Here is a 17585-nt window from a genome sequence, read left to right as displayed (position 1 = left end):
GGATGAGATACTTGGACAAGAAGTGGAGACCAAGTCTTAGATTAAGTGACTCACCCACAGTCATAGTTTGTAAGTCATAGTTTGTATTTCCAAGAGGATATAATACATCTTTCTAAAATAGCATGCTTCTCACATCTTAGTCTTTTACCTCCCTTAGCAAATTTAACCTTTTCCATACAGCTGTTGAGATAACCTACTGATCATATAAGCTAAATCAACACAAGGGACATATCTCAGAAAATGCCCCCAAACTGCCTCCCTTTTCATTATTGAAAACCATAAGATGAAAGTCTTTAATAACTCACTGCACAAGAGGACCATTACTGTCAGCATATACCACTCAGCCATTTATTATAGCTTTTTACTTCTCCACACAAAATTGCTTTGAAATTTACATTTGCTATAAAGGATTCAGGTCCATCACTATTAATTTTTTCCTACAAATTATGTTTAATTATCACCTCTTTCTACCTAGGAAGAAACCCCTCTTGTATTCCTGCCTCCATATAGCTCTCAAGAAGAGTTTCCTCGGCATGAATCTTTGATGGTGATTTTATATCCCTTATGTGCCCTTCTTTATCAAGCCCACGTAGCCTACTTAGAGATATGGAAATGAATGGTTTGCCTGGCTCCACATTTCCTGCATACATATGAAATCTGGTCTTCCTAAGCAAGAATAAAAAGTTCACATTTTCCAGTTTTAACCTATGGACAATTAGGCTAGAAACATTCCATTTTAAGATGCAAAGCAGATTTGATATCTACCCATAATTGATTGCTCAAGAGTTCATATGCCACATCTACTAAAGAAACTTATTGGAGATTCAGCTATCCTTTTAATTTTTCAAGAATCATATTTATTCTCTGCCTCAATTTTTGGAGCCTTGCAAGAAACTAGTTCAAATGACATAGAAAGATCCAAAAATTATATATTTTCATTTAATTCCTGTGCTTCTTCACCATGCAGTAGCCTATAAATAGCATGTACTCTGGAGTCAGAAATACCAGTAGTCAAATAATAATTCTACCAAGAATTTAGGCAACTTCAGGTAAATTACTTCTAAACCCCTGTTCTCTCAATCTTAAAGTTACTTTCAATTTAAGATTACCAACTATTATGCTTGTTACACTCAAGGAATTCAAATGCTTGTTGTCTTCTCCATCCAGTTTGAATGCAGTAATATTTTTGTCTATAATCTCTTGTTTGCAACTGCTCAAATTTCAACTTAAACTAACTTAAGCAAAAACAGAATGTACTAGCATAAGTAGGAAGTCCTGGGATGTCTCTGGCTCTAGATATAACTGGATTAAGTTTCCCAAATAATGTTCCTGTGACTCTCTTATGTCCACTTGGTGTTGTCCAGAATGTAAACACTTACCCAATGTGTGGCAAAATAGCCAGTCAGTTACAAATCTTTAGCCTTGTCTCTTAGCAGTCCTTCAGTCAAGAAAATTAGCTCCTAATGTCTGTATATCAGTTTCAAGGAAGATTCTAATTGAATTGCTTGAATAAATCAGGTAATATTGCTTCCCTCCCTGAACCCTCCATGGCTTCATGTATTGCTTAGACTGAAATTCAATTTCTTATCCTTGGACAGCTAGTCACTATGTGAGCTGACCTCTACCTCCACACCCCTCAATCTCAACCAGATTCATTCTAATCCGTTCACCATACTCCAGCTACAAGTCTTCTTCTATCCTAGGAATGAAAGTTCCTAGGATAAACCATGTTCATTTCCATTTTAGGACTTTTCCCCTCCCTCCCTCTGCCTGGAATTTTCTGCCACCATCCCTTATTTGGCTAACTGATTATGCTAGGAATTCAGGCACCAATTCAAGGACCACCTCTTAATTGCAATAAAAGATACTTTCCCATAACTTATACAATGCATAATAATGTGTTATTAAGCATGATATTCTATTTTCTATCTGGTTTCCCCATTCATTGTGGGATTTGCTATGTGAAAGCACTGACAATTATAGCAATTTTTTATGACTTATTATCTACTTATTAATAGTCTGACTTCCTGATATGGTCCAGGTGATGGTAAAAACACAATGTTATATACCAAGTGAATGACTCTTTTAATGAGATGTAGATATATGAATATATATTCATATATCACTTGTTTTCATAGACATTGACTAATTGTTTCATAATTAGCTCCAGCTCATTTACTTCCTTCAATGACTAAAGAGTTTTTTAAGCTTGTTGTGAAGTCGGTAATTGGTTAAAATAGATTTGACAATGATCTATACCATGAAAATAAGAAACTCTATACTCTGTTCAGATAACTCAAGGAAGCTCTATATTTTGAAGCAGGGACTGATGACTGCAGGTAACTCAGACGAAAAAAATCTTCATTATTATCATCACAATCATCATCTCTAAAACATTAAGCCTCATGATTTTTGAAAATAATGTAAGGCAGGAGAGATTTACCCCACTGCAGGGTCATAGGGTTAATTAAAACTGTCTTAGTTATGAATTCAGATAGAACTACAACTCTCTCTTTGCAATCTTGCTACTATCTAGGGTCTCAGTTGCCACAAACACAGTACCACAGATTTTGGTACAAAAAATAAACAAAACAGTGACTTTGACCAGGAAAAAATAAGAAATGTTTATTTTGTACATATCTGCACTGTTTTGATAAAGGAGAATCAGAGCTCTCCATATTCAGAAAAAGAAACTTAGTCTTGTCACAATGAATTTGTAGCATTTTACCCACTGCAGAGTCTCATCAGGCCATTGGTGCTTATATGAGCTGAGAGGCCCATAAAAATACATTTACAATACTGCCTACTAATTTCTAAGAGTCTATCATAAAAAGAAAGCCATTGGGGCACAAAATTCATGTACAGAATTTGGAAGTATCTTTTGGAGAAATTGGGGAAAACCACTAAAGAAGCAAGATGCCCCAGCCCTTGGGAGTTATTTTTCACTCACTGATTAACTGTCAAAACAGAGCTTTAATTGTGCACTTTCCTGTGTATGATTCTTAGAAATATGCAACTAGTTTGTGGCAGTGAAGAGGACATTCCCTCAATATATATCAAACACAATTTTCATAAATGGATTAAAAATGAAATTGAAAAATATTAGACAGATTTTCAACCTCACTTCTACTTCCTCCTCATTTATAAACACAAGCCCTTCACTACTCACAAGGGCTGGGTCCTTTTGCTTCTTTAGTAATTTTCCCCAATTTCCCAAAAAGATACTTTCAAACACTGTACATGAATTTTGTGTCCCTGGTGGATTTTTTAATGGTAGAATCTTAGAAAAAAATAGTGGGAAATATTGTAAATATATTTTTATGGACCATCATATATATTGCCAAGATGGCATTCTATTTGTCTCAAAATTGAGACAGCCTGCAGCCACAAAGTTGAACTCTCAAAACTGAGAACAGAGGCCAACTATCAATATGATTTTACTCATTGTGCTGGGAGATTGTTCCTAACTAAGATAAGGTTTTAATCCAATAAATAACTTCACTTTTAGCTTCAGAAATTATCTGAAAGCTAAGTTAAATAGATAATTAATTTACCTGGACAAACATACCCTAAAACAAATTATTCATACTGAACGAATAGCTCATGTATTAAGCTATTTTAACTCAGAAGACTTGCGACAATAGCCTTATCTTGCTGTGGTCACCAAACTTAGACAATTATATCATAGATTTTGGTCATTCTCTATCAAATCTTCTCAATAAAGACCTACCTTAAGCCACCTCAACCTAGGTCCTCAAACCCTCTGCATTTCTACGCAAGAACACCCTCTTCTGTGATATGACTAAGACTTCCCCTGACTGCAGTAGTTTTTATAGTTAGATTCACTTAGCTCATAGTTTATTATAGAGTTGTTTTTTGGAAATCAGCAGTCAAAACACCCATCAAATTTTTATCAACTCTCTCATTTTCCAGTACGTTGGTAAATCTGGAGATTCAGTTGTAACTAAACATGACATGTATACCTGTAGGGGACAAATACATTAACAAAATAATTACAAATCTATAAATCCAAATTGTAATTAGCATTAAGAGGGAAAGTTACAAGGTGTTATGAGAGCAAGTAACCAGACACCGCTATCCCCCACTTTTCAAAAATCTGTAGTACCTACTTTACTTTTACAAAAGACCTATTTTAGTACCTATTTTCACTAACCAAAAGAAATTGAGAAGGATTTTCACTTTTATGACAAAAGGCGAAAAGCAAAATTGTGTTCAGTGTTTGATTTGCAGTGAGCTGTTACAGTGGTAGTATGCACGCAAGGCAGCCAGAGCTGAACCTTCAAGCACCTTCCCTGAGAAGTACTTTATACAGGCTATGTATTTATCATGTCATTCCTGCTTTAACTGAATGTGAGTGTTACTTTAGATTTGATATGTAATGTGGTATCATATGGTAGGTTCCTTTTGGGTCTAGGAATGCCAAAAATTTTCTCCATATAAATTAATAGTGATTGCTTCTTTATGCCATTTCAACTGAGAAAGATCTCATAGGAACACTATATTTTAGAATAGTGGGGGAAACCTGGAATGTGCCACTTGGAAAATCTGTGACAGCTGAAAAATAAAAGTCCTCCTATCCTGGAATTGAGAGCAGAGAAGAAAGCAATATGAAATAACCCCGGAAACAGCAGTAAGGGCAAACATATAAGCACACAGTCCAGAAAAGTTGTACAATTTAATCTTTCCTCTAAAAAAAAATTAAATAAAGTGCTATTTCATCATATAACTGCTAACATTAAGTATTATAGTTTCAGTGGGTGATCCTATATCACTAAATCACAAGCAATGTTATACACTAATGTTACCAAAATAAAATTCAAAAATATTATATTTTTTCTGTGATATTTTGAGAGATGAAAAATGTAATCTCAATATCTCTACATATAGTCCTTACTTTACTGGTGAGTTTAGAAAGTAAAGGTAATTTAACATTTTTACTCCTCCATTATAACTGATCTCTTCATATTCTTCACCACAGAGATTCCTGTTTTCTTTATCTATTTGAGTAAGATTTTAGTTATTAAGTAACACTAGTCCTTCAGCATAATTTCTATAAATGTTCCTTAGAATCTGTTGTTGCCATTTAATTTTTGTAGTACTTTATATATATATAACTTTATTTTTATGAATTAAATCCATGAGCATTTTTATTTGTGATTTCTTCTTTGCTTTTTTTTTGCTTAGAGGCTTTCTTAATCCAAGGCTTAATGTTTTTGTCGATTTTTATGGTTTGAATTTCTACACTTAAATATTAAAATATTTGCTATTTATTTCATAGCATAGATTCAGAACTAAATACACTCTTGTCCTTAGTAATATTCTAGTAGAGTCATTGTTGAATAATCTTTTTCATTTCCTCTTTACAAGTTTTTGATACTGCCTTTATTATATTTTGCTTGTTAAAATACTGGAATCTTTTATAAAACCACCTATTTTATTTGTCTGTTTATCCTTGAATGGAATTGATTTAATTATGGGAACTTTACATTAAGTGTGATTATCTGGTTGCAGCCTGTCCCTATTCTCACCTGCTAATTCCTCCAGTACCACTTTAGAATAACACTGTCAAGTTTTGAAGAAATTAATCACATGAAGTGCTAATTTGGAGTGTGTTCCAGGTTCACCTTCTAATAGTAGAATGCCATTCTACACACCTCATATAGCACATATATTTATTTTTTTTTAATTTTTATAAATTTTATTTTTATATTCCCCATACAATTGTAACCCTCTTATTTTAACCCCAATCCCTCCCCTCCCCATCCTCCACCCCTCACAGAGTGTCTCTGGTTCATAGTTTTTGTTGATTTTGATTTTCACTTTCTTATAGTTATTCATTTTCCTGGTCCCTTATTTAAGTTTTCTAGATTCCTGCTATGAGTGAGACCATCCGGTATTTTTCTTTTTCTTTCTGGCTTATTTCGCTGAGCATGATCCCTTCCATCGCCATCCATGTTGCTGCAAATTGCATGTGTTTCTCTTTTTTGAATGCTGAGTAATATTCCATGGTGTATATGTACCACATCTTCTTGATCCAGTTATCTATTTTTGGGCATTTGGGTTGTTTCCATAGCTTAGCTATTGTAAATAGTGCTGCTATAAACATAGGGGTGCAGGTGCTCTTTGGAGTTGATGTTTCTGTGTCCTTTGGGTAAATACCTAGGAGTGGAATTGCTGGATCAGAGGGAAGCTCTATGTTTAGTAGGTCAAGAAATCCATACAGCTCTCCATAGTGGTTGGACCAGTTTGCACTCCCAACAACAGTAGCACATATATTATTTAATCTGCAAGTTCAGGCTTCAAAAAATTATAGCTGGAAATGGTGAAATCAATGACCAGCATTTGAGGTCAGGTTTCACCACTTTTAGCATCTGCCTGAGAGGGTCTTTTAATTTCCGCTTTCTCATATATAAGGGAGTAGTTGCTGTTCATCACATGAAGCTATAGTAAGGAAAAGATAATATATGAAAAAAAACTTCTGTGTAGGATTCCCAATTCCAATGTGAGTGTGCAGAGGCCTCCTAGACAAATGATTCTTGGATACCAGCAAGGTGTCTAAGAGTTCAACACAATTCTGACACTATCTGCAGAGATGTCACCTGATCCCACAGGTTAAGGGTTCAGTCTCCTAAGACCCCTTTTCCAACTCAAAGACCTGCCACTAACCTAGGCTGCCACCTGAGCTTTGACCAACTGGTTATAAATAAATCAGAGGTTCCCATCCCCTCCTCCTCATGTTTGATTAATTTGCTAGAAAGGCTCACAGAACTAAGAAAACCCATTTAGTCAGTAGGTCAATTTATTAACAAAGGATATCACGGGCCTCCCCTGTGGCGCAGTGGTTGAGCGCTGGGTTGTGAAGCTGCCCACAACCTCTGCAGCGCCAGTTCGATCCCCGGCTGCCGGGCGAAGGTCCCACATGGCACACAGAACTCTCCTGCTGCCCGCTGCTCCCCTCAGCAGTGTACTTTGGTCCTTTTGCCTGTTCTGCTCCCCGCTCTGGCTCTGGTGAATTCTCTCACCCTCCCGTGCTTCTGACTGTACCCAGTGCTTATATAAATAAATAAATCTTTAAAAAAAAAAAAAAACAAAACAAAACAAAGGATATCACTCAGGAACATCCAGATGGAAGAGATATGCAGAGGTGTGGAGTTTGCATGTCCTCTCCAAGTGCAAAAACTACCCAACTGTCCATCTGTTCACCAACCCAGAAGCTCAGAAGCCTCCTCTTGGGTTTATTAAGGAGGCTTCATTACACAGTCATGGCGTATGAACTCCTTGGCCATTGATTCAACCTCTAGTCCTTCTCTCCTAGGAAACTGGGGAAAAGGACTGATAGTTCCACCCTCTGTTCATCTTTATTTCCCTGCAAGAACTCCCATCATCAGGTGTTTTCCTAAAGTTACCTTTCTTTACCATAATAAGGTATACCTTTATCATTCAATGCTTAGGAAATCCCAAGGATTTGGGGAACTGTAGCTAGGAACATTGATGAACACAAGTATATGTGAAACATTTATATATTGATCACTTGAATACATATGCATATATATACATTCATATATATACACATATGTGTGTATATGTATTTTTTTCTTATACATCACAATATCACAACTTTTTGGTAGGCTGACATTAGTCTAGTCTGAAGCTAGGTTTGGCTTTCCTATTAGTGGTCATGACTAAGCCATGGTTACATAAGGTACTCAAATTTCATCTTCATTGTCCCCCACACCTTTACTGGTTTCTTCAGCCTATAACCTCCCAATTTTTCAGGATCAAGTCTTATAACTAATATCATAAAATCAAATATATCAATGCTTACAGGATACACAATTTAATCCTGCTCTAAAATGAAGCGTCTTAAAAACAAACCAAACAAAATAATAACTCTCCTCTAACCTAAATCCCAAACCCACGCCCAAACTCTTCAGGGTTGTCTTCAAGAGAAAAGGAAGGAAATACGATGGTTCCCTGTATGTTTATCTGACAGGAAGAAAGGAAGAGAGTGAAGTCTGCAGGAATGGACTGGAATTTCCTAATGCACACATGTGAGGTCCAGCTAATAGCTAATCGCAAAAAGGAAAGAACTTGAGTGAGCCCTTTACAATTCAGCTGGCCTCCCAGAAAGAAGTGATGGGGGCTGGCAGAAATGAATTGCAATAAGGATGAAAATGCCCTCACTTTCTAAGATGAGACCTTTTTTCCTCCAGCTGGAGCGCTGTTTGCCCAGGTCCAGACTTCTGGGAAAAGTGGATCCCAGTGAGGCCTCCCTGAAGGCACAGCTGCCCTCCCCTCCTCAGGAGCTGGGCTCCAGGTTGTCACACACCCCAGCAAACCCGAACAAGTTAATTTGTAATCTTAGGGGGAAAATGATGGTCGCGCTGTGTCTGTCACTGAGCACTCTCCCTGCCAGTTTAAACAGCTGATTAGTTAGCGCCACTGGAATCGATCCGCATCAGTTCCACCTGCATGCACCCACCAGGAACCACTTTATTGTAAATCAATCATTCTGAAAACATCTCACAAAGGGGCCAGGCTTCACTAACAAGCCGTCAATTCCTGCTGCCTGTTGGCAGCGCCCAGCAAATGAGGAGTGCAAGCAACATTTATTCAAAAATTATCTTTTCAGGTTCTTTTGAGACTGGGCAGGAGGTAGAGAAGCAGGGATGGATTGGAACTTCCTAACGCATGCACATACACAAGGTCATGGATCTGTCTCCCTGGAATATCTGTCTCCCTGGAATAACTAGGTCTCCCTTTTCTAAAAATATGGGCCAAAAGTTTGAATAGCCATCTCACCAAAAAAAATATATGGGTGGCCACAAGCACATGATAAAAGGGCTCTACACCATTAGTCACCCTGGAAATGTAAATTAACACCTCTGCAAGGTACCCCCACCACACTAGAATGACTAAAATTAAAAAAAGACTGCTAACACCCAGTGTCAGCAAGGATATACAGCGAACTGAACTTTCAAACATCGTTGACAAGACTGTAAAATGAAATAAGTGCTTTGAACAATAGGTTAGCAATTTCGTATAAAACTCAAAGCACACTTACCCTATCACCAGCAAATCTACTCCCACCTGTTTACTCAAGTGAAATGAAAACATGTTCACACAGTCTAGTCCACACACATTCATAGCAGCACTATTCAGAACAGTCCAAGTCTGGAAACAGCCCACACATTCAGCAACAAGTAAATGGATAAACAATGTGGTAAATTCACATGTGCGGCACGCCACCTAACAATAAAAGGAATGAGTTACTGATACATCATGGATGAATCTCAAACACATTATGCTGAAGGAAGGAACCTGACCCAAGAAGTACCTACTCCATGTTACCATGTATAGGACTCTAGAGCAAAGAAAACTAATCAATGGTGGAGAAAAAAATCAATTACAGCTGTGGCTGCCTCTGAGAAGATGGTATTGAGGATCAGCTGGGATGTGGCACAAGGGAACTTTCTGGAGCAATGGTTGTATTCTGTATCTTGATAGGGGTTTGGGTTATACAGTTGTATGCATATGTCAAAACTCAGTGAGGAGTCCACATAAGACTTCTATATTGTACTGTATGCAAATTTTATCTTAAAACTAAAAAGAGAGATGTGTAAATAAATATTGAATTAATGAAAGGCTGCTGAAGTGTTGAAGTGTACCAAAGTCTGTAAATTTAAAATAAGATGGATTGGTAATTGGATAGAGAGATGAACAGAGGTATAGAAATCGCAGAAAACAAGTATAATTAAACTTAACTGGGGGAGGGGAATGACTCACTCCAAATTCATTCCATTTTCTGGATACTGGAAAGTTTTTGTAATACAATATTGGGAGTGGCAAGAACAAAGATGAGATGGAGTGTCTTCTTTATCTGGTCAGCATCAACAGGACACAGGGGCTTTGCGCCCTGAGTGCCCAATGGATCCTAAATCAATCTTTGCCCTTGTCCCTGGATTAGATAAGATGATTACATTTTGGCTACCCAGAAGACAAACCTGCCAGATAACACTGGAAACATACTCCTCAGTAAGAAGATGTGCAGGGATTATAATTGGTTTCCAAGAGCCTCTACAAAACATGTTGGACTCTTTTTAGCTAAAGATAGGAGACAAAGGCATTTTGTCTTAAGATATTTTCCCATTACCTTGGCGGCTTCTATCCGAATCTCAGTATGTGGGCAGAAAAGCCTGAGTAAACAGTGCTCACCTTCTGGGTAATGGAGAATTCTTCTGTTTGCATTTGGTTCGAAGGCATGAAGGAAACAACCTGATTTTGCCGCGACAGCCTCATGCAGGAACTGCTCAGCTCATTTGCTGACAGATGATTGCTTTGTCAGCTCTGCATGGTGGAAGGTAATTGTGTGATGACGAGTCCCTTATAAAAAAGGCAAGACTCCAGGAATAGTCTGAGCAGTGGGAAGAAGTAGTATTGGCCTGCAAGGGACAACAGCTGAGTGCCTGTAGCCCAACAACCTCAGAGGGGGTTTGTGCAGGCACAGATGGGACAGCCAGCGTAAAGTCACAGGAGAGACTGTCATGGTAATGAAACATCACAAGATAATGGCTACAAGATAACATGGTTAGGCAGTTAGGAGAAACCTTGGATTAATGAGCACTTGGCAACTGAGATGGAGCAGGATTTAAGGAGGCGGTAGGTGTGTTGAAACTACTGGTCCTGGTGTACGAGCTAAGTACCCTGCTGCTAAATTTAGATTTGCCTGGCTTCAAGTCCCACCTGGCCAGTTACTAGCTCTATGACCATGGGCAAGTTTTTCCAAATCACTAGGCCGCTGTTTTACCTTGTCTGAAAAATGTTTTAAATAACTGTAGCCCACATATGGCTGTGAGGATTGTGAACAAGGCAAAAGGCTGAAAAGAATCCAGATACAAGATGACTTCACGAAAATGCTCATTGTCACTGGGGGCAATTTGCCTTTCTCTGGGTCTCGGGTGACCTCAAATTACCAGAATTGAGTACTAGGTTCCCAGTACAGTCTCTGCTGTTTGGCTACTATCTGCCCTCCACTCAGGTTGCAGGTTATTGCTCTGGGCTATAACATATCATCATGGACAGTATAAATGCAAGACCTAAGCAAGGCAGTTTTGGGCTGAGCAAGTACTTCTTGCACAGGGACTTTACACTTCTGGGTGGATAGATACCATTTTCTGGCTTTTATTTCCTCCAAGAGTAAGCAAATTAATCCCTCTCAAGGTTATTGTGAGGCGGAGAACAACACGTAAAGTGCCTTTAACAAAACCTGTCATATAGTAGTTGCTAAACAATGCATGCTAAATGATGCATAAATGTGTGTGCATACATGTATGTGCATATATGTGAATGTGTAGAAAACATAGATATACACATACATATAGCTATAGTAATACTTATCAAATATATAGTTACATTAAATATAGTAACTCCAGCAGCTCTCCCTTCTGCTTCTTTTTAGGTACCTCTCATTTTCTTTCTTCTTTTCCTAATAAAACTGTACTTTTAAAATTTATAAATAAATAATTATAATTCCAAAAACTATTGCCAGATGAGTGAGGGCTGAAGGTAAATATTTATTTAGACATGGGAGTACCCTTTTTTTTTTTTTTTTTTTAAGATCTAGGCAACTTAGAAAGCAAGGATCTAGGAAATTATTAATAGTAATAGGCTGGTGATAGTAGTAGCAATGTCAATGGTGACAAAAAAAAAAAAAACCTTACAAAGATTTTCTTTTCAGTTTGAAAATTTATGTTCATTCAAATCCTCCCCTTCTGAACACTTTAAATCCACTAAGCAAAGTAATACATAATCTAAACTTGAATGAGCAAATTGAGAACTTGTGGACATACATCATTTCACTCACATTCCTTTAAACTTGTTTGATAATCTTCTTTGTGCTCATCATAGTGCTTGATACTTCAGGTGCAATAAGAACTGGGTCATTACAACTGTGTACAGGGGATTCAAATATAGATAAAACAGCATTTCCTAAGGCTCCACCAGGTTTTCCCTAAAGATAAGTTTCTAGTTAAAAAAAAAAAAAATTTGTCCTCCTGCTTATTCCCTGATAGAGATTCACAAGCATGTGGTTATATTAAATGTTCTGAGTTCCAGGAAAACCTCTTTACTCAATAATTATTTCCACCAAAGAATCTTTTTGCCAACAAAACATGCATTTATCATTTAGAAATCTGTAACAGTTGGGACAGGCAGAAAACACATGTGATGGCTTGTGACAAAGGCTGGGACAGTTTGGTGGCCTCAGCAGATTGAGAACAAAGATGATGAAGGGGTCAGATCTGCCTCGGTGTTAACCAAGGTTCAAGAAAGACTCCCATATTGAGCCAAAGTCATGCAGCCATGACAAAACTGGGACCATCCCAGGAAGCCTTAAACTATATCAAAATGCTGCTAACAAGAAAAGACAAACTCCACGTTTACTCTTCCACTCTAAATACAGATATGCCTAGAAATATGATGTTAAGGTCTCTGTTCTCTGGGAGGTTTAGTATTGTGTCTCTCAACACATAAAGCAAGGAGGTTGAACTTGGATATTTCTAATTGCATGTTGATGTCCCTTGGTTACGTGCTTTAAATGTAAAGTCTTCATGGTTTGATTAAGGACCCCAGACCCACAGAGCAGACCAGCAGGCTATTTCTGTTGGAGCCACAACCCAAGTGCAGCTGAACAGTGAAGTTCCTTACGGAGGTTTAACATATTAATGGTGAAGAGTACTGATTAGATCAAATAAGATCACAGATGGCATCATTACAAATACCATGAAATAAATAAAAGCTTCCAAGTTAGATTTGATCTATAATACAGAGTTTGGAATTCAAAAAGCCAGAGGACAATTGATTTGAAACCTCTACTTCTGAAGGACATCATCATAACTCTAGGTTACTCCAGAATCCAAAAGAAGGTCAAAACAAAGATGCATGTGTGAGCGAGAATAATGCCAGATGTGTGATGGCTACGTGTCACTGTGTGACCCCATTGTACAAGCAGTCTTCCCTGCACCTCTTTTGTTGCCTTCACAATTATAAGCCCATATAGAATACCGTGTTGTGAGGGCCTCCCCAGTGGCACAACGGGTTGAGCGCAGCGCTGTGAAACTGTCTGCAGCCTCTGCAGTGCTGGTTCGATTCCTGGACGGCCAGGGAGTTTCCCACATGGCGCAGCAGACCTCTTCTGTCTCATCCGCTGCTCCCCTCAGCAGTGTACTTTGGTATTTCTGCCTGTTCTGCTCCCTGCTCTGTCTCTAGTGAATTCTCTCACCCTCCCACGCCTCTGGCCTGTACCAGGGTGCTTGTATAAATAAATAAAATCTTTAAGAAAAAAGAAAAAATACCGTGTTGTGTAAACTAGGATCTCCAACTCCATTGGTGTGCATATATAGTCACATACTTTTAGAAGGAGATAAAAATAAAGTGACAGGAATATTTTAGAGGTAAATTTGTTCATAAAAGAGGTAGAAATCATGAATGGTCGCCAAATTTTTCTGACTTGAGCAATGTTGTGATTTAGGCAACAAATTCATACCATTCTCACTAATATAATGCTGACATTATCTTTAATTAAAATTGGCATTCCTGGACAACTCAGTAGTAATGTATTGATAAAAAATGGGATCTGATTGTCCTGACCTAACAAAATCTTGATGGTACTCATCATGTTCTGAAAAGCTTGCTTTGCACACAGACTTCCTCTGTATTAGCATTATCAAAGTCAAAACACAGAGAAAAAAATTTACTGGAGTACTAGTTATGAGGCTAAATAGTTCTACAATTAAAGATAACTTCTATAATTTCACTTCAACAAAAACAATATGGTCCATTATACCTAAATGAGTAAACTTGAACTTTAGTGGTCTCATAGTTTTAATTTTTAAGCTATTTTACTTGATAGCTGATAGTTTTCAATTTTTTATAGCTTAGTAAGAGCTGTATGCAGAAAGATTTCATCCCTACTTTTATGACTAGACATGTATTGAAAATTGTATTTAATACATAAAGTATCTCTTATGTGCCTGATTTAAGTGATTTTAAAGTATTTATACATTTAATTTTCATAACATTATGAATACATACATTATTATCTTATCCCCATTTTATAAATGAGGACACTGAGCAAGAGAAGTTTAGAGATGTAGCCAAAATCACATAATCAGTGAAAAGCATATGCAAGATTCAAATCAAGCAGCGTGGCCTCCAGGTTTACACTCTTAAATAATGTCAAGCATATTAAGCCAAGACAATCTGTGACTTTTTTCCTTTGACTACATTGCTCAAGTTTGAGAAACACTGTCATCGTCCATTTGATTTCTTGGGCAGAATTTAGAGGCGATTCAATCTAATATTCTCCCTTTTAACCAGGAGGAACTGTTGGCCCAGCGGGGAAAAGATAACTATTTATGGAATTATTCATTTGTCGCTTTATACAGTTATTTCAACTGTATCTGATCTCTCTATAAAGTTTGTGAAGAGACAGGGCTACTGTCTTTTCTATCCTCCAGAAGCCCTAGGATAGCACTACACACAGAGTAAAACCTATAAAATGGACCTAACTGGTTGAGGACTACTTGGGTGTTTCTATCTCCTCACAAATTGTCATGTGAGGTTCTTAATAGGATATAGTTCTGGCCTACATGGACCACTGAGTTAACATTAAGTATCTATCCTAATAAAATGCCCATTCCTTTTTTTATCCTTCCACATTGGTCTGGAGAGCTCCTGTTTAAACAGCAAGACCAAGTGCAATGCTGTCTTCCTCTTGATACTTCCTGTGATCCAGTCAAACTGACTTGCTGATTTTTCTTTGTGTTCTCACTACACTCCATATCTGCCTCTGTTACTACACTTCTTACACTGTAGTATACATAACTTTATTTTTATTTCAATGATTGATTTTTTTTATTTTTTAAAGATTTATTTATGCATACAAGAACTGGGGTACAGGCCAGATGTGGGGGGGAGGTGAGAGAATTCACCAGAGACAGAGTAGAGAACAGAACAGGCGGATCTACTGAAATACACTGCTGAGAGGATCAGCAGTCGAGTCAGAAGAGGTTTGCTGCGCCATGTGGATAGCTCCCCGGCCAGGAATCAAACTCCTGCTGCAGTGGCTGCGGCTAGCTTTGTAGTGCTGTGTCTTAACCCCTTGTGCCACCAGAGAGACCCTCAATGACTGATGTTTAAGGGGCAGGAACCATGTCCCATTTATTTTGCTTCCCTAGCACATAGGTTATGGTCTCAATTGTATCCCATTCCCCAATTCTTGAGTTGAAGTCCCAACCACTTGCATATCAATAAATGTAACTGTATTTGGAGAAGGTCTTTGAAGAGTTCATTGAAATGAGGCAGATAGAAGAAGAGAAGAACAACAGATGTGTGTTCCCACAGACCAAAGGCCACATGAGGACACAACCACAAGGCAGCCATCTGCAAGGAAAGGGAAACCTCAGACGAAACCAAACCTGTAATACCAACACCTTGAACTTGGATTTCTCTATTCCAGAACTGTGAAAAATTAATCTCTCTTGTTTAAATGACTCTGTCTGTGGTGTTTTTTTATAGCAGCCCAAGCAAAGTAACACTGCTAGTATAAACTATTCACATGTATTTGGTGCCGAAGTTACAGGTAGATACATATTTGCATTTATAATTTTATTTATGTTTATATTTTAGTAAAAGTGACTAGGCCACAGAGCAAATTGATGAGAGACTGATTAAATAGCCTTCTACTCATTAGAGTTCATATCTGCGTTCAACCCCAAATTTATGTTTTATGTGATTATGTGATTCATTTTATGTGATTTTCAATTTACATGAACAATGACTTGGCTCCAACAACATAAACCATACAAATACTTACACTTTGAGAGAAAATGCCTAATTGATTCTATCAGGATCAATTGAGGTAAATAATGTAAAAAGAAAAAAAAAATCAAGTGTGTATGTATATCTGTCTCTATGTATGTGAACACACTCTCAAGGGTACACAAATGTGCCTGCACACAGTCACACAATGTGATTAAATTTATCAAAATCCTCATATGCTCTTTTTGGATCTGATGGAGGCTTAGAAGAGAAAATCTGGGAAGGAGGCAGCACAAGACCAGAAACTGGAAGTGGGGAGAGAAATGATTAACTTATTTGTTAAACCAGCTATTGAAATGAAAAAGCCTCAGGTAACTACTGCTAGAGAAAATACCCCCAGGCCCAAACCAGAGATGGGGATATGGAGATTGAGGCCCATTAGAGAATTACCAGTCCTTATAAGTTAACCTGATCTCATCCTAAAAGTGATTAGTTTAACAATAGATAATCATCCCACAAAGGAATTAACCCCTCCCAAAAGAACACTATATCACAACAATTTCTGCACCTGCAAAACACAGCTCTATCCCAAGACTGCCCTTCTGTGTCTATGCCAGTGTCTCTCTCTCTCTCTTTTTTTTTCTTTCTCCTTTTCCTAATAAACCTGTCCTTTTAAAATGTAACCTTTGCCTGCCTGTGTCTGTGCAAATGTCTTCCTCTCCTGAGTAAACTCTCCTGGGGCTGATGAAAGGGGAACTCTGTTGAAACTTTTCACAGAGGTAACCCAAGGACCTCGCTCACTGAACCCTACATCTCATTAAAATGACATCAGATCTATAACCTCATTCATATTTTTAATATCTCCCCCCCCAATAAATGTCTGTGATTTAAGCAGCAACTGTAGACAGGGGGTGGGAGAGACTATAGTAATCCTATAAACACAGAAATAGAGATGGAAAATTAGCAAAGGCAGGCATCTGTTCCTATTGGTAGCTAGGACGAGGCCAACCAAATGTTTAAGACTGGACCCATACGAGAAAAATGTGGAGAGAAATGTGCAAAGAGAGATGATGGGAACCTTCAAAGACATTTAGGGAGTTTCTTCCCTAAGTGCTCATGGCTCAGTTCTGTGTTGAACTTTCTCAGCCTTCAAATGTTTTCTTAAGTCCTGCTCTGCAAGCTGTTGGGGCTCAATAAGTGTTTGCTGAATGCAATGAATGAATCAAAGGAGTTGATTTAACTGTGAACACACTTTAATGTTGATCGTAGAAAAAGGAGGTGGGTTCCCATACTAGCTCACAGTAGAGAAAGCAATTCAATTACCAACACTAACAGACAATAAACTCAGACTAAAACACGGCAATTTTATGAGACATTTGGCAGCAGCAACTTTTCCTTCATTCCTCCCTTCCTTTTCCACCCCCTATTGACTATTTGTAAGTGACACAGCATGGTATTCCAGCTTTTTCAATTTTTTCCTGAATCTCCTAGTCACTGTTGGCTGATTAGTCATTTGTTTTTCTTTCTCCTCCCCATACAGTTGGATAACTCATATGGTCGACAGGCGAGGACTTGGCATGTACAAACACCACACACACAATGAATGGGAACCTTATTTGTTTAGAACTGGGAAATAGAGTTGGAGAGAGGTTTAAAGTACTGAAAAGGCCAGAATTTGTCCTGACTCCCTGGTGGTTGAGTAGGTCAGAGAATGAAGTAACCTTGAGATTTCTGGTTTCCTGCAA

This window comes from Talpa occidentalis, unplaced genomic scaffold (genome assembly GCF_014898055.3).
Source record: "Talpa occidentalis isolate TD23 unplaced genomic scaffold, MPIMG_talOcc4v2.1 talOcc4.8, whole genome shotgun sequence".
Classification (NCBI taxonomy): Eukaryota; Metazoa; Chordata; class Mammalia; order Eulipotyphla; family Talpidae; genus Talpa; species Talpa occidentalis.
This window is presented reverse-complemented; position numbering follows the sequence as displayed.